Raw genomic sequence first — 21820 nt, forward strand, 5'->3', positions numbered from 1 at the left:
ACGAATGGGTTCACTGCTATTTTAAAGGTGGACCAGAATCTACTGAAGCTTGGGAATGTACCCCTCTGGAACTACTGGGAGAACTCACAAGTATAAAAAGACCTCCAGTTAGAGCAACAGATAATCCTGGACTTAGTAACTCATTTAAGGTTTTTAAGGAAATTGCATACAGGCAGAAAGAATGGAGTTTCTCATCTAACCCCGCTTGTAAATAACAGGAACTTTCCTCCAGGAATTAGGAGCAGGATATTTCAGTCCTGGTTTGATAGAGGTATTAAAGTGATAGGAGAGCTGTTTGAGGATAATGGTGTTCTTATGTCATTTTCAGTGGTTAGAGACAAATATGGTGTAGATGAATTTTTTGCTTACCTCCAGGCTCGTAGCTTTATTAATGCAATTGTTAAATTTTCTCTAAGTAGAATTGATCCAGCAAGTCTCCCATATGTACCAAGTGTAAAATTTCTGTTGGAATGTATATGCATTATGTATGGGAATTTTTATTAGGGCTGCCGTCAAAAAAACAAATTATAGACACTCAAAGATCTAAGTTATTAAAGACTTAGCCCTTGCCCAAGCACCTTAGCGACACAATCCGTAAAAGGTATGACACAATGAATTGGAGAGTGCCTGAGGCAGTCTGATTGGATGATTTATTATTATTATATTTTTTTTCTCATATTTGTTCTATTTCTATTTATTTATTTATTTATTTACTAACTTAGCATGAGTATGGACTGAGCTTGGTTAAAAATGAAAGTGGGAAATAGAATATGCTAACAGAGATAAAGATGTATATGTGTATACATAGATATGTGCAGAAACCCTAAAGACATGAACTATGTCATCCCAGCCTATGAGTTTATTTTGGATTTTGTTTTGTTCTTTTTTTTTTCTTTTTGTTGTTCCTTGTTTGTGTGTAGTGTGGTATGGGTCTTATTTGTTTGTCTTTGTTTTGTTTGTGTGCTTTATGTTATATATAAAAAAAATATATAAAAAAATAAATAAATAAAGGTAACTTTTTCTCTGCTTTTTTACGTTTCTCAGCTGTTGCGTAGCTTATGATCCATCCTCTGCATGTGGCCTTAAAGGCTTTCCATACAGTGGACACAGTTGATACTGAGTTCAAATTTATTTCAAAAAATTCAGAGATTTTGTTTCCAATATATGTAACAAAATCTGTACTTTTAAGAAGAGAAGTATTGAGTCACCACTGCTTAGATCTATGAGGACTGGAAGGTGGAGCAAAAGAGACAGATACAGCTGCATGATCACTCACAAGAATACTATGAATTTGAGAATTAATTATATTTTGAGTAAGGTTTGAGGACATGAGGATGCAGTCTATTCTGGAATAAGAGCTATGTGGGTTAGAGAAAAAAGTATAATTCTGATTATCTGAATTTACCATGCGCCAAACATCACTGATTGATAATTGCATCTGAAACTCATGCATTGCAGCTGAATTTCACCTATCTGATGGAAGAGGACCATTCGACCTATCTAATAATGCATTTAACACACAGTTGAAATCTCCTGCAATGACAAGCGGTCCTTCCATATGGCAGGAAATCACTGGATAGAGGGCTGATAAAAAAAATGGTTGTGATATGTTAGGTGCATAAATATTCACCAGTGTAAGTTTTTGATTCTGCAAGAGACCAGTAACTATTATATACCTACCCTCAAGGTCAGTGTGGCTCTTACTCAGTTTAAATGCTATATTTTTGGAGATTAAAATGCTCACCCCCTGACTAGCCTGACTTCCTGAAGAGGAGAAGAATTGCCCCACCCACTGCTGTTTTAGGTTTTTCGACTGTTCTGCATTTAGGTGAGTCTCCTGTAACTTAGCGATATCACAATTAAGGGACCTTAGATAAGTAAGGATCTTATGTCTTTTAATTTTATTCTGGATACCATTTACATTCAAAGTCACCACCTTAATAGTATTTACATTTTTATCCATCTCTGAGAAAAAACATTCAAGCCCTGAACTTTAAAACTCAGCTTGCACCCTAACCATGTACCAAAAAAGAGAGGGGAGGGGCTAACAGACATATATACACATAAGAGGCAAACAAAGATACAACAATAACAACAGAAATGCCAAAAGGCCTGTCTGGCAGTAAAGCCAGATACACAACATAGATGTCCCATATCCGTGAAGGTGTGGCGCAGGCACAGCTGAAGTCCCTCTGCCCTACCCAAGGTAAATTAAACTAAATACAAGCCCATTAGAAAGCAAAAGAAAAGAAAAAAAAAGGTTAACTTGTTCAGAGAGTGGAGGAATTTACCCATGCTTCCCACATAAGGTCTCAAAACAAATTATGAGTGTATAATCAAAACCAAATAATATACATCAATGAAACCGGGCACCACGTTCGTATTACATGATATCCTGCGCGCTGCTCTGAGATGCATTCAGACTACATTTCTGTCTACAGTCATATCAGGCGTCAAAGAATCGTGGAAGACGCTGCCTCAGGTCTTTTTCGGCATCTTCCCGAGAGGAGTATGTGAACTTCTGCTCATCAGTGGTGACAATAAGAGTGGCAGGGTGAACCACTCCAAACCTCACGCCAGCTTTACGCAGCGGTTTCTTCAGGTCGTTGTACTGTGCCCGTCTCTGGGAATCCTCTGCAGAAAAGTCCTGGTACGCCAAGAAACGCTGCCCTTCCCATGCCAGATCTTTCCTCTGGGCTGCCGCTCTCATAATATCTTGTTTATCCCTCCACCTTGAAAGGCGTATGATCATGTGCCGAGGGGGCTGGTTGGGATTAGGATGCGGTCTGGGCACCCAATGTCCGGGGGAGTGTGGTCCTGGGGGAGCCGTAGTATGAAGCCTAAAATTCGCGCCAACAAAGTGTAGATGTCACCCGCTTCCAGACCCTCCTTCACACCCACCAGCCTCAGGTTGTTTCGTCTGCTTCTGTTCTCCAACTCATCCACTTTCTGAAGAAGGTTTAGCGTCTTTTTAGCAGTCGCAGGCGCCTCTCTGGAGGTTTTTTCCACTTTATCTTCCAGATCCCCGATACGTTTTTCTGCATTAGCCAGCCTGTGGAGCGCAGCTCTGGTGTCTTTGTTAAGCACATGGATAGAGTTGGCCATGCTGTCCATTCTAATTATGAAATCATTTCTGATCTTGGAGAGCTGCAGAGCCAAGTTTTGTGCCCACCTGGGAGGTTCGTCCACCTGCGTGTCCTCGGCGTGGTGTTGAGCAGCGAGGTTGCATGGCTGGTCTGTGGAAGACGTGTTCGTCTTTCTTCCTGCTGCTCCTCGTCTGTGCTCGGTCAGTGTTAGAAGTCGTTGTCTTCCTTTTAATACCAAAAAGTTCCCAACTGATTTGTGAAGGGACTTTTATTTCACTCCACCTTCAAATAAGGGCTAAAGTTGGAAAAGTTTGGGAGGCAGACACCGCGTCTAGTGTGCCATGCTCGCCTACCACCTCACGTGATCCCTCGATTTCATTTAATTCTTAATTGAGTTGCATACGATAAATACTAAGTCTAAGAAAATAAATGCAAGCATAAAGTGCTTCTCAATTCATTCTGGGAACTTAAAATGACCTTTATCTGTATCTTTCAATATAAAATTATGAACAGTGAAAATCATAGGCTGAATTGTAAATACATTTCCAGATATTTTTTCTTCGGTGAATGCAAAAAGCCTGAGGCATGACACAAAAATGTTTTTGGTAAATGGTAAATGGACTTGCATTTGTAAAGGGCCTCTTTAGTCTTCTGACCATTTTGTGTGAAATGTTTTCACGCTTGTCAGTGTTGAAGATACACAAAATATTGTAAAGAAATGGCAATCAGAGCTTCACGTTACAGTGAAGTGACCAGATTTCAGAAATAAAAACATGGGACATTTTTAGTTGAGTGGTCAACATATGATTAAAATATCCAATGTACTGTTAATGTTAAGACTGGAATTTCACGTTAATTTAAAAAAAAAAAAAATCGCAATTAATCGTGTGCTGCTATTTTCATGGCTGCCTGTCTTTCAGAGGCTCTCAAAAAGCCTGGAATTAAAAGTTTGGATCTGTTTGCAGTTTTTATTTCTAAATAATTAGTGCCATATAAATTAAAATTGGCTGAATAAATCGGTTAAAAGACTAAACTTTGTATAAAAAATATTGGAAGCTCTCTGAGGCCCCTCTCACCCCTGAAAGTTTCAAATTGGTTTAGACTGCCCCTGCACTAGGATTCATATGAGTTAGTGAATGCTTATGCTGCTCATATCTTTCCCCATGAAAGTGAAAGAGAAAGAAAGTAAGGGAAAGAAAGCAAAATGATTCTGTCAGAAAAATAAATTAAAAAAAGTATATATGGCATGTTCCCAGGAAGTCTGGGAATGCTTATGGCTGTCCAAATCCCCAATTCATCCAGTCCGCAAGAGGCCTATAGTGGACTTTCTGCAGACTTCCAGAGAGTCCGCTAGGGATGCAGACATCAGCAGACTTCACTGATTTAGTAGGTTCGTTCAAGATGAGCCAGGCCTGTGCAGATTCGATCACTGGCGATCGGTGCACAATGCATGCCGGTTAGTTTTGTGTCCGACTTCATCCCGACTTGCTCTGACGTATTACAAAATTGGACGGCGATGAAACCGCGGGAGCGAGGCGGCCGCAGTTTTCAGAGCCAGGCACTGCAGTTGCTTTCCACCGCCTGGCTCTCATCTGATCTAACAGCTGATTGATTTAGATGTCGACTCAACAAGATGACATTTTAGATAAACTACTCAATTTTGTAGAATTTTAGAGATTAAGGTTGTATTTGTCTGATTTGAAGGTTTATTCTCTGAACAGAAAACACGTGTGACTGATAGTGAAGTTTAGTCATCAGAGACTAAATACATTCATCATAAACTATACATAGTCTACTGTATATTAACACTGGGCTGTTTTAATTACTGAAGTATTTAGCAACACAGAGACTTGTGGTCAGTGGGATGTGAGGATTCTTAAAATAACATTTGTACAGATGTGAAGCCCTGACTGTATCAGGGAGCCTGGGTTTGGTTGAAGATGGCAGTGCTGTTTGGGCTGAGAAAGCCATGTGCAAGTAAGGAGGAAGTCCAGGAAGAGGAAGGATGCATGACGTGCTGACGTATTGCGGTAAGCGAGTTGTGTCATTTCCGCTTTTTCTGTGACAGCGTCTCTGTACTGCTCTGGTGAATTCCACTTGCCTGCTTTCTCACCTCAGTTGCTTTAACGCTGCTTTTATGTCTACTTCAAGTCATAACCCACACTGGTTCTGTTTAAGCACCTATAGCTCTCCTCCTTTCTACGACTTTCTCGCTAATCTCTTATCTGTTGTTTGCACGCTCTTAGCCTTGTTAGCTACATTAGCTTAGCCATGGCTTCTCCTTCTCCTGCTCTTTCTTGCCCGGTGTGTCAAATGTTCAGTTATGCCTCTGCCTCCTTTAGCGACAGTGGTAATTGTAACAAGTGTAGCTTATTTGCTGCGTTGGAGGAGAGGCTTAGTGAATTAGAAGCGCGGCTCCGCACCATGGAAAACCATTCAGCAGCTGCGGTAGTTAGCCAGCCCCCTGTAGCCGGTGCAGAGCCACATAGCATAGCCTTAGCCTCTGCTAACTGTCCTCCGGTAACTCCCGTTCAGCCAGGAGGTTGGGTCACGGTCCGCCAGAAGCACAGCTCCAAGCCGAAGCCCACGGCTCACCACCAGCCTGTTCACGTTTCCAACCGCTTTTCCCCACTCAGCGACACACCCGCTGAGGATAAAACTCTGGTTATTGGCAGCTCTATTCTGAGAAACGTGAAGTTAGCAACACCAGCGGCCATAGTCAAATGTATCCCTGGGGCCAGAGCGGGCAACATTGAATCAAATTTAAAGCTGCTGGCTAAAGCTAAACGTAGATTCAGTAAGATTGTTATTCACGTCGGCGGCAATGACACCCAGTTACGCCAATCGGAGGTCACTAAAATTAATATTGCTTCGGTGTGTGAATACGCAAAAACGATGTCGGACTCCGTAGTGTTCTCTGGACCCCTCCCAAATCTGACCAGTGATAACATGTTTAGCCGCATGTCATCATTTAACCGCTGGCTGTCCAGGTGGTGTCCAGCAAACGATGTGGGTTTCGTTAATAATTGGCAAACTTTCTGGGGAAAACCTGGTCTTATTAGGAGACACGGCATTCATCCCACTTTGGATGGAGCTGCTCTCATTTCTAGGAACCTGGCAAACTTTATTAGTAATTTAAATCCCTGACAACCCAGAGTTGAGACCAGGACTCGGAGACGCAGTCCTAAACGCCTCTCTGAGCTTCTAGTTCAGTTACCCAGCCAAAGTTTTAATAGTTTTATACAAACGGTGTCTGTCCCCCGACCGCCTAAATTATCAAAATCTAAAATTAAACAAAGAGGAGTTGTGCATAACAACCTCATAAAAATTAAAACCTCTTCTGTGACAGAAAGACAAAACAGGAGAATTAAATGCGGACTGTTGAATATCAGGTCTCTATCGTCTAAAGCAGTGTTAGTAAACGAATTAATATCAGATAATCATATTGATTTACTCAGTCTCACTGAAACCTGGCTGTCAAGATGAATATGTCAGTCTAAATGAGTCCACTCCTCCCAGTCATAATAATACCCACATTCCTCGAGGCAGCAGCCGAGGAGGGGGAGTTGCAGCCATTTTTAACTCTAGCCTGTTAATCAGTCCTAAACCTAAACTAGATTATAATTCATTTGAAAGCCTCGTTCTTAGTCTTTTACATCCGACCTGGAAAACCTCGCAGCCACTTTTATTTATTATAGTGTACCGTGCCTGAATTTTTATCTGAATTCTCAGAGTTTTTATCCAGTTTAGTTCTTAAATCAGATAAAGTTATTATTGTAGGCGATTTTAACATTCATGTCGACGTTGATAATGACTCCCTGGCTACCGCGTTTATCTCATTATTAGACTCCATTGGCTTCAGTCAGGGTGTACATGAACCTACTCATTGTTTTAACCATACCCTCGATCTAGTTCTGACGTATGGAATTGAAATTGATAACCTAAAAGTCTTTCCACAGAATCCCTCACTATCGGATCATTATCTGATTACTTTTGATTTCTTTTTACTCGATTACACGCCACTCAGCAACAGTTACTATACTAGATGTTTATCAGATAGTGCTGTCACAAAACTTAAGGAAAAGATTACTTCATCGTTAAATTCAATACCAATACCTTCAGTAACAGAGGTTTCCCGTGCCGACTTTAACCTCTCCCGAATTGATCATTTTGTTGATAGCACCGTAGGCTCGCTACGAACAACGCTCGACTCTGTAGCTCCTCTTAAAAAGAAGTTAACAAAGCAAAGAAAGTTCGCTCCTTGGTATAACTGTCAAACCGTAAGTTAAAACAAATATCGCGAAAATTTGAAAGGAATTGGCGATTAACCAAACTGGAAGAATCTCGTTTAATCTGGACAGACAGTCTCAAAACTTATAAGAGGGCCTCCAATGCCAGAGCAAACTATTACTCAGCTCTAATAGAAGACAATAAGAACAACCCCAGGTTTCTTTTCAGCACTGTAGCCAGGCTGACTGAGAGTCAAAGCTCTATTGAGCCTTGTATTCCCTTAGCCCTTAGCAGTAATGATTTTATGAGCTTTTTTAATGACAAAATTCTAACTATTAGAGGCAAAATTCATGACCTCCTGCCCTCAGATAGTACCTATCTAACCTCAAACACAGCTGTAAAACCTAATATATATTTAGATTGCTTCTCCCCAATTTCTCTTCAAGAATTGACTGCAGTGATTTCTTCATCCAAATCATCAACGTGTCTCTTAGACCCTACCCCAACTAGGCTACTTAAGGAGGTCTTTCCTTTAGTTAACACTCATATATTAGATATGATCAATATATCCTTATTAACAGGCTATGTACCACAGTCTTTTAAGATAGCTGTAATTAAACCTCTACTAAAAAAGCCCACCCTGGATCCAGAGGTGTTAGCCAATTATAGACCAATATCTAATCTTCCCTTTATGTCAAAGATCCTTGAGAAAGTAGTCGCAGACCAGCTGTGTGATTTTCTCCAGGATAATAATTTATTTGAGGAATTTCAGTCAGGATTTAGAGTGCATCATAGCACTGAGACAGCTCTAGTTAAAATTACAAATGACCTTCTGATTGCTTCAGACAAAGGACTCGTCTCTGTACTTGTTTTATTAGATCTTAGTGCGGCGTTTGACACAATTGACCATCAAATTCTACTGCAGAGACTGGATCACTTAATTGGCTTAAAAGGTTCAGCACTAAGCTGGTTTAAATCTTATTTATCTGATCGTTTTCAATTTGTTGACGTTTGCAATGAACCATCCTTACGTACTAAAGTTTGTTTTGGAGTTCCGAGTTCTGTGCTCGGACCAATCCTGTTTACTCTATATATGCTTCCTTTAGGTAACATCATTAGAAATCACTCTATAAATTTCCATTGTTATGCGGATGATACTCAGTTGTATTTATCAATGAAGCCAGAAGAAAGCAATCAATTAACTAAACTCCATAATTGCCTTAAAGACATAAAAACTTGGATGAGCACCAATTTCCTGATGTTAAATTCAGACAAAACTGAAGTTATTGTTCTTGGCCCCAAACAACTCAGAGACTCTTTATCTGATGACATAGTTTCTCTAGATGGCATTGCTCTGGCCCCTGCCACTACCGTAAGAAACCTCGGAGTAACATTTGATCAAGATTTGTCTTTTAATTCTCATTTAAAGCAAACCTCACGGACTGCATTTTTTAATCTGCGTAATATTGCGAAAATTAGGCCTATCCTGACCCGAAAAGATGCAGAAAAATTGGTCCACGCTTTTATTACCTCAAGGCTGGATTACTGTAACTCTCTATTATCAGGTAGCTCTAGTAAGTCCTTAAAAACTCTCCAGCTAATTCAGAATGCAGCAGCACGTGTACTAACAGGAACTAAGAAACGCGATCATATCTCTCCTGTTTTAGCTTCTCTGCACTGGCTCCCTGTAAAATCCAGAATTGAATTTAAAATCCTACTGTTAACTTATAAAGCTCTAAATGGTCAAGCTCCGTCATATCTTAGAGAGCTCATAGTGCCATATTATCCCACCAGAACACTGCGCTCTGAGAACGCAGGATTACTCGTGGTCCCTAAAGTCTCCAAAAGTAGATCAGGAGCCAGAGCCTTTAGCTATCAGGCTCCTCTCCTGTGGAATCATCTTCCTGTTACGGTCCGGGAGGCAGACACCGTCTCCACATTTAAGACTAGACTTAAGACTTTCCTCTTTGATAAAGCTTATAGTTAGGGATGGCTCAGGCTTGTCCTGTACCAGCCCTTAGTTAGGCTGACTTAGGCCTAGTCTGCTGGAGGACCCCTCTATAATACACCGGGCCCCTTCTCTCCTTCTCTCTCTCTCTCGTATCCTATTACTGCATCTAGCTAACCCGGCCATTCTGGATGTCACTAACTCAGCTTCTTCTCCGGAGCCTTTGTGCTCCACTGTCTCTCAGATTAACTCCTATCACAGCGGTGCCTGGACAGCGTGACGTGTGTGGTTGTGCTGCTGCCGTGGTCCCGCCAGATGCCTCCTGCTGCTGCTGCCATCATTAGTCATTAGTCATACTTCTTCTGTTATTATACACATATGATTATTTTCACACATGTATACTGCCAGGTATTAATACATACTTTCAACATATTGTACCGCAGTAACCAGAACTATAACTATAATATTATTACTTTCATTAATGTTGTTGTAAGCTACTATCATTACCTGCATCTCTCTCTCTCTCTCTCTCTCTCTCTGTCATATGGATTACTGTTAATTTATTATGCTGATCTGTTCTGTACGACATCTATTGCACGTCTGTCTGTCCTGGAAGAGGGATCCCTCCTCAGTTGCTCTTCCTGAGGTTTCTACCGTTTTTTTTTCCCCGTTAAAGGGTTTTTTTGGGGGAGTTTTTCCTTATCCGCTGTGAGGGTCTTAAGGACAGAGGGATGTCGTATGCTGTAAAGCCCTGTGAGGCAAATTGTGATTTGTGATATTGGGCTTTATAAATAAAATTGATTGATTGATTGATTGATTGATTGATATATATATATATATATATATATATATATATATATATATATATATAAGACATTTAATACCGACCAAGACTAAGTGACTAGATGAAAAGGGAATTTCTAGACTTGCATGCATTACATAGATGCATTGATAGGTGATACTGAGCCATATGCTTTACCATTTTCTAGCACTTACAAAATCTTGGTATGCTTTCAGTCTACAGGGATGTCACTCCAACATGGCTCCCTCCCACCAACTGCAATCCCCTGCTCCATTTCCCAGTAATTAAATAACATAAATAGTCATTTTGTAAAAGTTTTTGCTGGTCCTAAATACTATGCATCAAGGATAATTTAATGCAAGGATAATTCAAACACTAAGCTAAATAAAATGTCTCTTAGCCTTGCAACACTATTATGTCTAACAAATCATTAATCAATATCATGTACTCCCTCATCATGCATAACTGATTTTGACCTTTTTTTCAAGTGTTAATAAAGCAGCACATTTTTTTTTTAACAGAAAGATGCTGACCAGAAAGATGCCCTCATCATCCCTCTGTGGATTCCAGGGCATTTTCTTCTGAGTGTAAGGACATTATACCATTTGAGATACTGTATACAGAACATAATTTTGTGAGCGGCATACAATGTCAACACAATGTGAAGACATATGTTGTGGATGATGAAGTCTGTGTTTTAACCTTCAAGTCATTTGTGAGTTTGCTGTGGCTTTTTGCTTATTGTATAGACTGTGTATTTTCTATAGGTAATGAGGCCACTCCAGAAAGAAATTTTCTTTCTGGATTCCCATTATTTCAGAAGAGCAGATGGTTTCTCCAGTCAGGCCTACAGGAATCTGTTGAGGTTGCTAGTGTTGTGTGTTCTGACGGTCACGTTACCCTGACCTGCCAATGTTTCGAAAAATTTCCAAACATACAAGTTCAATCAGGAGGTAATGTGACAATAAATGCACCAAGCACTGAAAGATTGTTATAGGGTCAGACGAGATTTGCTTCTAGAGAGCTGAAATGGACTCAAAAAGACAAATTGTCAGTGCAATCAAAAGGAAAGGGGGACAGAAAGAAATCCTCCTTGTTGAACTTTAGGAAATGATCAATATATATCTATTTGCATGGTCCAGTTCTTGGACATGTTCCCTCTTCTGTGGATTACAGATTTTGATACTGTTCATATTGTGACATACCATCAGTTTTTGTTTTTTCTCCCCAACAGAATCATAGCAGTGTATACCTTTTATGTTTTACATTGCTGTGTTTTTTGTTACTCAGAGGTGTTGCACAGCAGATTGCTGTGGGAGCCTGGACGGAGAAGACTGCTTTGGATTTGGAGGTATTGCCTGCAATATCACTATCAAATTGATTTGTAATTATCTACTATTCGTTAACTGTAACTGTCCGTCATACAGGGTGTTCCTAAGCAGACACATGGCAATGATTGTGGTGTCTTCAAGATAATGGTGAGTGAGGGTAATGCCATATAAAGTAATGTGGCACATGATTGGTTTTTTTTCTTTCTTTTTTTTGATAATTATTTTTAATTGCAGCTTTAAGCCAAGAATTATTTCACTCTTAAGTCAATTCTTAGGAGTAATTCTGAGAAGCTTGATAAATACGGGCCCAGATAAATACAAGTTTACCAAATTTTGTCCAGCTATAGAAGCTGGAAGTAGTGATTTAACAATACATTGGATGATATGTAGTATTTTCCATGGCTCCAATACAATTCAAGGACAATGTTTGGCTCACGTAGAGCAATACAACACAATTCAGTGACTTGAAACCAATACAGTAACTTTTTTTGAAAAAAAAAAAAATTAAAACAGTGTTACTGTGAAGTAAATAAATGGATTGTGGACAGTGCTCTGTTTTCTATCTATGCAGTATGTCATGTCTTTTGTAATATACAATTTATTGTAATGACAACAATATCCTCATCTGCACTACATATTTCAGTGTAAATGTGTGCCCACTTTTTCACTGAGTAGTCAGCTGTCAGTTATTACCTGTGTCTTGCATGTACTGATTTATATAAGTATGCCTGGTACATTGCCATGGATGCTTGCTTTGACTTCAGTGTTGTAAGTATCCTAAAAAATTGAAAAAAAATTATATCGCTACATTTTTTTTATACCATAAAAAATGTATCCTTATCGAGTAACTGTGCTCTTTATTAGGATGACATGTGTCTCCTGAGAAGATGGTGGTGTATTGTCATATTAGAAAACCTTGGGCTGAAAGGGTACGCTGCAGGGCTTCCTGAAAGATAACTCGATTTTTAATTTAATTACTAAGAACACTTTATGGTAACACTTATCTCTTGATTCTGGGTCATGAAAATGTGTGTTAATTACAGGTACGGAAGGAAGTTTGCCCATTTTACAGAAGAAGGAAAGGCAACCCTTCGTGACAATGTACCACCGGTATTCAGGATCACACGAAAAAGAAAACACGAAAGCAGCACCATGGTCAGTGAAGACTTGACACAGTATCCATCACTCCTGCCTGTTTGAAAATAGGTCACCACTCAAACAGGTATTAAATGAACATTTATAGCACACGATGCAATATGTTTTGGATGGTACTGTGTTATTATACAGTTACATTCAAAATTATTGCACCCCCATTGCAGAATCAGTGTATTAGTAAAATTAACAAACTTTCAGCACTTGGCAATAAACAAATCAAACATGAACAATTTAAATGGATTCAAGAATACATCTGTCATGTTTGCAATAAATGTATTTGTATGTCAGTCAGGCACATTTCTGACATGCACTTAAACGTCACCGTTGACAAATCTCTAGCCACTACAGTTATTTGAAGTGATATCTAAAGCACACCTGATATAACTATTGAAGCTATTGATAAATTGCATCAGGTGTACAACACCAGTTTTGCAAATGTGTACTCTTATGAAGGATTCCATTGAGGGGATTGAATGATTTTGAGACAGCAGTAGTCATAAAACGTGGATTTTGTGTCAAATTTTGAAAAATCCACAATTATCATTTGTTGTCTTGAGCTTTTCCAATGTTTTTTGGTTGATTTGTTTATTGTAACAAGCAGAAAGTTTGTACATTTTGTCAATAAACATAATTTGCAATGGGGGTACAATAATTTTAAGTGCAAATGTCAATCCTCCCTGGATCCCCATAAAACAAACTGACACAATTATGGTTTGCTTTCTGCAGAGTCCACAGGACACCGACCCTGCCACCGACCACATTTACAGTAAGAGGCGTTACAGCATTCCACCCAGAGAGCAGGTTAATGTGAGTGAAGATTATTGCATGAGAACAACATATCCAGTGTTTACAGCTGTGCACTAAGTCATGTCTTTGTGTGTCTTGATTAAGGACAATAATGACAGCATGGACCAACATGATGTGGTCACCACAACCAGAGACGTTGGGATCCTGAGTGAAGATGCATCTTTCGACAGGCTTGTGGTAAGAACAAGCAAAGGATCAAGAAACAACAAATCTCATTTAATATACTTAACCAGAATAGTTACGTTTGCTGTTTAATCAAATTTTAGGAAAGGGCTCAGCAAGCTGAACACCATAGAGGAGTCACTAGTGACCTTCTTGTAACGTTCATCACTCAGGATAACGGCCTACTCCAACATCTTGAAGTGAGTTTGAAAATGAAATTTGAGTCACATACTGTAACTAATTTTGGTCAAAACATGATAAATGAATGATTTAAGTGAAACATTTTCTGTTAGGCTAGTGTTTGTACATTTATTTTGAGCATCCTCCCAAAAAATATATATATTTACAGGCGGTCATCGCAGGAAAAGTTACATCCTCCTGGGCAACATCAAAGGGCAGGGTGATAATTTTCTTTGAGGAGGATGAGCAGCTGGACAGACTTTATGTACAGAAATTATGAAACTTTTTTTATTTATCATATTAACATATTTTGTATTATTATTATTATTGTCAGTCTTTAACTTATGGTTAATATCTTGTTAACTGCAACATGACAGACTACTTTAATGTCTAAATGAAAGATGTCCTTTTGTTCACCTCATGACACAGGCAACAGTCCACGCCCTTTCAGCTGTCCATGCAGTTTCCATTGACAGAGCCATGGAAATGTATAAATGTGGACTGCAGTATGACTTGAGGTATGCTACATACATAAGGAGAGTGCTAATACCTATATGTATTGTTTTTTACATTGTTTATGACAGCCTCTCAGTGTGAATTTCCTTTTACTAATTGTTATTTTCTTCCATTTTGTTTCATCAGTGAGAAACGGCTGTTGGCTCATTACATGGAAAAAAACATGAGCAAGGAGGCACTACAGCAACTACAAAAATATGCTGAAAAAATCAGAAGAGCTCTGGAATCTGAGGAGTTTTTGAAGAGGCTGTTGTATCTATGTATGTAGGATGAATTAAAAAAAAAAGTCTAAAGTCTAGAGTCAGAAGTGAGCAGAGCTAGGTGAGTGATTGACAGAGCTGGCACCCAGTTACTAATCACTCACTCCCTTTAAATGCCGTGGCGACTGGACCTCGGATGGCAGCGGCATGAGAGACGCACTGGAGAGCAGACTGAGAGCAGGGGAGCAGTACGGGAGCAGGAGAACAGGAGTAAAAGATGAGACGCACGAGCCGTGTTTGGCCCTGGGCTGCATGATTGTGTGGTGGGGTTAAAAAAAAATAAAAGAACCCTAAACCCCAGTACTGTGTGTGTGTGTGTGTGTGTGTGTGTGGTTCGTACGTTAAGAGTGTTACATATGTGAAATGAGAATGTTGTTGTTGTTTTTTTTTTTATTGACAATAAAAGTTGTTGCTGGCTGTTTCATTTGTCTCGACTTGTGTGTTTTAAGGTACATATTTTAATGACTTGTGTATGGTCATATTTCATTCATTCATTCATCTTCTAACCACTTCATCCTCTTGAGGGTCACGGGAGGGCTGGAGCCTATCCCAGCTACATTGGGTGAGAGGCAGGGTACACCCTGGACAGGTCGCCAGACTATTGCAGGGCTGACACATAGAGACAAACAACCATTCACGCTCACATTCACACCTACGGACAATTTAGAGTTATCAATTAACCTAGTCCTCAATCTGCATATCTTGGACTGTGGGAGGGAGCCAGAGTGCCCGGAGAGACATGGGAAGAACATGCAAACTCCGCACAGAAGGGCTCCCACACCTGGGATCGAACCGGCAACCCTCTTGCTGTGAGGCGACAGTGCTAACCACCACACCAAGGCCAGCAATGTCAAAGGGCCAGCAATCTTTTCTGTTAACCAATAAGAAATCATCACCTAGAGCGATATTTATGGCATCTGATGTGGTAGGCCAAGCTCTGTGATAGTGTGGCTCTTGGCTGGTGGAAACAACCTATTTTAGTTGAAATAACTAAGCGCTAATATCAAGCGCATTGTTTGCATTGAAAGGCATTTAATGTTGTGAATCAACCGTTAAAGTTGTTAAAATTGCTCCCATTATTGCTTTGTTTTGTTTCTGTTTGCTTTCTAAGTGCTCTGCTCTCCACAGCCACCATGGGTTGTATGGGCGTGTTTTGTAGGGGGCGTGGTTTGTAGTGGCTCTGGCTGCAGCTAGCATAGACATATACACATAGACGCCGCATCGAGCGCTGAGCCGTACGTCAACGTCACCGCCATATTGGATGTGGCAAGGCTGCGCTGTAAACTAATACAAGTGAATGGACTTGATTTCATAAAGCGCCTTTCTACAAAGAAATTTACGTTAATGCCTCTCGTTTATTCATTCACACACACACTAATATACTTGGGAAACAGTTAGGCACCAAAAACAATGTATTTGATCTTCTCAGATGGCTAAGATAAGAACTTTATTGATCCCACACAGGAGTAATTCACCTTACATCAGCTATAGAGAACAAGGTAGTGCCGAAAAACAATACACAGTATATATACATACACACACACACACACACACACACACACACACACACACACACATATATACAGTACAGGCCAAAAGTTTGGACACACCTTCTCATTCAATGCGTTTTCTTTATTTTCATGACTATTTACATTGTAGATTCTCACTGAAGGCATCAAAACTATGAATGAACACATGTGGAGTTATGTACTTAACAAAAAAAGGTGAAATAACTGAAAACATGTTTTATATTCTAGTTTCTTCAAAATAGCCACCCTTTGCTCTGATTACTGCTTTGCACACTCTTGGCATTCTCTCCATGAGCTTCAAGAGGTAGTCACCTGAAATGGTTTTCCAACAGTCTTGAAGGAGTTCCCAGAGGTGTTTAGCACTTGTTGGCCCCTTTGCCTTCACTCTGCGGTCCAGCTCACCCCAAACCATCTCCATTGGGTTCAGGTCCGGTGACTGTGGAGGCCAGGTCATCTGCCGCAGCACTCCATCACTCTCCTTCTTGGTCAAATAGCCCTTACACAGCCTGGAGGTGTGTTCATTGTCCTGACCAAAGCACAGATTTCCACTGGTCTAATGTCCATTCCTTGTGTTTCTTGGCCCAAACAAATCTCTTCTGCTTGTTGCCTCTCCTTAGCAGTGGTTTCCTAGCAGCTATTTGACCATGAAGGCCTGATTCGCGCAGTCTCCTCTTAACAGTTGTTCTAGAGATGGGTCTGCTGCTAGAACTCTGTGTGGCATTCATCTGGTCTCTGATCTGAGCTGCTGTTAACTTGCGATTTCTGAGGCTGGTGACTCGGATGAACTTATCCTCAGAAGCAGAGGTGACTCTTGGTCTTCCTTTCCTGGGTCGGTCCTCATGTGTGCCAGTTTCGTTGTAGCGCTTGATGGTTTTTGCGACTCCACTTGGGGACACATTTAAAGTTTTTGCAATTTTCCAGACTGACTGACCTTCATTTCTTAAAGTAATGATGGCCACTCGTTTTTCTTTAGTTAGCTGATTGGTTCTTGCCATAATATGAATTTTAACAGTTGTCCAATAGGGCTGTCGGCTGTGTATTAACCTGACTTCTGCACAACACAACTGATGGTCCCAATCCCATTGATAAAGCAAGAAGTTCCACTAATTAACCCTGATAAGGCACACCTGTGAAGTGGAAACCATTTCAGGTGACTACCTCTTGAAGCTCATGGAGAGAATGCCAAGAGTGTGCAAAGCAGTAATCAGAGCAAAGGGTGGCTATCTTGAAGAAACTAGAATATAAAACATGTTTTCAGTTATTTCACCTTTTTTTGTTAAGTACATAACTCCACATGTGTTCATTCATAGTTTTGATGCCTTCAGTGAGAATCTACAATGTAAATAGTCATGAAAATAAAGAAAACGCACTGAATGAGAAGGTGTGTCCAAACTTTTGGCCTGTACTGTATGTATTGTAGCGACCCTGCAGTAAATGTTCTGTTATAATGTCAGTGTTCTGTGAGTTAATGGCATGTTTGATTGATGGATTGAATGAGTATAGGTAGGGGGGCGAGGTGCGAGGTGCGAGTGTGACGGGAATGAGGGCAGTGTGTGAGGGGGCTGGTGTGTGTAGGAGCGAGCTGGAGGAGAGAGCAGGAGTGCACAGTTGGAGTTACAGCTAAGTTCTTGTTTGTTGGTTGTTTTGGCGTGGTTACGTGCTGTTGCTATCTGCAGAAAGTATTAAAGCATGAAATCCCGCAATTTTAATGTACGCAAGCATCCTGTATCATAACTACATGTGTGCCGTTTGTAACAAACCAAACCGCGTGAAAATCAGTTGAAAATTCAGTGAGTTATTCTATTTTACTTGTGCATACAGCTCCTTCCTCAATAGAAGTGAATGCACTGTGGAGGCGAAGCGAGACCCATCCAAGATGGCGGCCGGCGAGGACGTCGGCTCCAATAGGCAGCGGCAGTCAATGCGGCATCTATGTATATATGTCTATGGCTAGACCCTACTCAGGGCAACCCCTGTATTTGACGTCACAACGCTATGAACTGTGGGTAATTTCCTTACCGTAAGCCAAGACCAAAGAGCATGGATACCAAGAGGCGAAGCTCAACAGAACGCCCCATAGCAACAGACTCGCCTGTGGTTTCGTCCTAACGCCGCCATATTGGACTGTCAGCAGACCGCAGCAGACCCGCTTGCATACAAAAACACACAGACAAACTTAAGTATATCGCTATTAATTATGCTTACAATGCTACTCACCTCGTGATAGCTTGGTCACAGCTGCTTTTTCACGTTTTTGTAAAGCAAAATATAGACTTTAAAAAAAAAACCAAAACGAAGAAAAACGGCCTAGATGGCATCTCTACATATTACATCCACTTAGGAGAAGATTAACTTAATTACTCAATCTACAAAAAAAAAAAAAAAAAATCAATATTTTAACTAGAAACACATTAATGGCGACGTCACATAGTCAGGAATGAAGATTTATTTACAGTTTGTACAGTGAGGGGACAGTAATAATAATAATAATATATAGGCTATTTTAATATGATATATTTTAATGCTAAAGCAGTAATCAGTTCTGATATAAATGGTCCAAGAGGCCATATATGTATGTATATATGTATGTGTATATATATATATATATACAGTACAGGCCAAAAGTTTGGACACACCTTCTCACTCAATGCGTTTTCTTTATTTTCATGACTATTTACATTGTAGATTCTCACTGAAGGCATCAAAACTATGAATGAACACATGTGGAGTTATGTACTTAACAAAAAAAGGTGAAATAACTGAAAACATGTTTTATATTCTAGTTTCTTCAAAATAGCCACCCTTTGCTCTGATTACTGCTTTGCACACTCTTTCCCAGTTCCCAGAGGTGTTTAGCACTTGTTGGCCCTTTGCCTTCACTCTGCGGTCCAGCTCACCCCAAACCATCTCAATTGGGTTCAGGTCCGGTGACTGTGGAGGCCAGGTCATCTGCCGCAGCACTCCATCACTCTCCTTCTTGGTCAAATAGCCCTTACACAGCCTGGAGGTGTGTTTGGGGTCATTGTCCTGTTGAAAAATAAATGGTCGTCCAACTAAATGCAAACCAGATGGGATGGCATGTCGCTGCAGGATGCTGTGGTAGCCATGCTGGTTCAGTGTGCCTTCAATTTTGAATAAATCCCCAACAGTGTCACCAGCAAAACACCCCCACACCATCACACCTCCTCCTCCATGCTTCACAGTGGGAACCAGGCATGTGGAATCCATCCATTCACCTTTTCTGCGTCTCACAAAGACACGGCGGTTGGAACCAAAGATCTCAAATTTGGACTCATCAGACCAAAGCACAGATTTCCACTGGTCTAATGTCCATTCCTTGTGTTTCTTGGCCCAAACAAATCTCTTCTGCTTGTTGCCTCTCCTTAGCAGTGGTTTCCTAGCAGCTATTTGACCATGAAGGCCTGATTCGCACAGTCTCCTCTTAACAGTTGTTCTAGAGATGGGTCTGCTGCTAGAACTCTGTGTGGCATTCATCTGGTCTCTGATCTGAGCTGCTGTTAACTTGCGATTTCTGAGGCTGGTGACTCGGATGAACTTATCCTCAGAAGCAGAGGTGACTCTTGGTCTTCCTTTCCTGGGTCGGTCCTCATGTGTGCCAGTTTCGTTGTAGCGCTTGATGGCTTTTGCGACTCCACTTGGGGACACATTTAAAGTTTTTGCAATTTTCCGGACTGACTGACCTTCATTTCTTAAAGTAATGATGGCCACTCGTTTTTCTTTAGTTAGCTGATTGGTTCTTGCCATAATATGAATTTTAACAGTTGTCCAATAGGGCTGTCGGCTGTGTATTAACCTGACTTCTGCACAACACGACTGATGGTCCCAACCCCATTGATAAAGCAAGAAATTCCACTAATTAACCCTGATAAGGCACACCTGTGAAGTGGAAACCATTTCAGGTGACTACCTCTTGAAGCTCATGGAGAGAATGCCAAGAGTGTGCAAAGCAGTAATCAGAGCAAAGGGTGGCTATTTTGAAGAAACTAGAATATAAAACATGTTTTCAGTTATTTCACCTTTTTTGTTAAGTACATAACTCCACATGTGTTCATTCATAGTTTTGATGCCTTCAGTGAGAATCTACAATGTAAATAGTCATGAAAATAAAGAAAACGCATTGAATGAGAAGGTGTGTCCAAACTTTTGGCCTGTACTGTATATATATATATATATATATATATATATATATATATATATATATATATATATAATACTATACTAATAATTTGGTATCAGGTTAAGAAGTATTTAGGTGAATCCTCCTCTCTGTCACGCTTCAGCCTGATATGGGGTAACCAATTTTTCCCTCCAGGCAGAGCAGACCCTGGTATTAGGAAGTGGGCCGAAAAAGGTTTGAAGACAATAGGGGATCTCATGGGATCAGATGGTGGGATTTTGATGTCATTTATGGAATTGATTGCCAGGTATGACATTCCAAACAAACATCAATTTAAATATCTACAGGTGAGAAACTTCATTAGATCATCTCAAAACCAGTGTTTGTCGATCCCCCCGTTGTCCACTTTGGAAAATGAAATGAAAAAAGATTGCTTTGGAAAGGGAATTATCTCCAAACTATATAACATGTTAGCAGAGGGTTCCTCTGAGTCTTCTTTATGGAAACTTAACGCCTGGAGGGAAGATTTACAGGAGGACTTGCCCTCCAAGGACTGGGAAAAAGCGTGTGCTGAAGCACAAACACAAACTACCAATACTCGCCTCAAAGTACTGCAATATAATTGACTAATGAGGACATATGTGACGCCAGAAAAGCTAAAGTATAATGATGCCATCCCAGACCTGTGTTTCAGGTGTGGAGAGGAGAAGGGGACGTTCTTCTACTGTATCTGGGAATGCAATAAAGTCCAACAGTTCTGGTGGGAGATTAAACAAGCTTTAGAGACTATACTAGGTATAAAATTAGTTCTTGACCCTAAACTATTTATTCTAGGTTTATATCCTGATAGACATTATATGTCTAGAAAAATAATCACTGCCCTGGATTTATGTTTACTACTTGCAAAAAGAGTCATGGCACTCTCATGGAGGAGTACCAGTAAACCAAAATTCATTAACTGGATTAAGGAAATATCCACAACTTTACCTATGGAGAAGATTACTTACATCATAAAGGGGAAACTATCACTATTTCAAAAACATTTGGGGTCCTTTTATGGAATATATGGAGAGTGTGGATTTAAGTAATGTGGGGAATGAAGCGGATGAGGCGTAGTTTTCGGTAGTCCTTTGCAGTGTCCTAAAATAATTTCTTTTCTTTTGATACTTGATTTCTTTATTCTGTGTGAATTGTACATCTGAGTTTGTATTTTTGAACCATGCACAATAGTGAAATAATTTGGGCTAACTCTTGATAATATAGAGAAACCTTTGTTGTTCTGGTTGTTGTTGTTTTTTTATACTTGTACTTTCATCTAAGTGTTGCTCAATGTTATCTCATAACCTGACTTGTAAAGAAGGACGATTTGAATGCTGGATAATAATTTAGCTGCTCCTGACGTCCCCTTTGATGTGAGAGCACTCTTATCTCTGTATATTTATGTACTTTGGAAACATTTTGAAAACTCAAAGATAATGTTGGGAAAGAAAGCATATATCATGGCCTCAGAATATGTTGCCTGTGTGAAACATATGTCAGGATCCAGGTAGATCAAATGTTGTTACTGCATGAAGAAATTAAGTGTGGGAAGTAACACAGCTTTCTGTCTTTTGTAGATGGAAGGGTCACCAATACATGCACACCTCAACCCTCATGTGCCAGTCCTTGCTGTGTAC

General features: G+C 40.2%; 2 long non-coding RNA genes across 2 annotated transcripts; both read left to right on the forward strand.

Annotated features, from left to right (window-relative positions):
• The first annotated feature begins 10623 nt into the window (after nucleotides 1-10623).
• Nucleotides 10624-13487, forward strand: LOC125901006 (uncharacterized). Its single transcript, XR_007450917.1, has 6 exons — nucleotides 10624-10653; nucleotides 11357-11417; nucleotides 11494-11544; nucleotides 12441-12619; nucleotides 13279-13359; nucleotides 13444-13487. It is a non-coding gene; the product is annotated as an uncharacterized LOC125901006 (long non-coding RNA).
• A 15-nt stretch (nucleotides 13488-13502) lies between these two features.
• On the forward strand, nucleotides 13503-14677 carry LOC125901008 (uncharacterized). The gene is made up of 4 exons (XR_007450920.1): nucleotides 13503-13536; nucleotides 13626-13721; nucleotides 14131-14219; nucleotides 14344-14677. It is a non-coding gene; the product is annotated as an uncharacterized LOC125901008 (long non-coding RNA).
• Nucleotides 14678-21820: the final 7143 nt, after the last annotated feature.

This window comes from Epinephelus fuscoguttatus, linkage group LG14 (assembly GCF_011397635.1).
Source record: "Epinephelus fuscoguttatus linkage group LG14, E.fuscoguttatus.final_Chr_v1".
In the NCBI taxonomy this organism is placed as follows: domain Eukaryota; kingdom Metazoa; phylum Chordata; class Actinopteri; order Perciformes; family Serranidae; genus Epinephelus; species Epinephelus fuscoguttatus.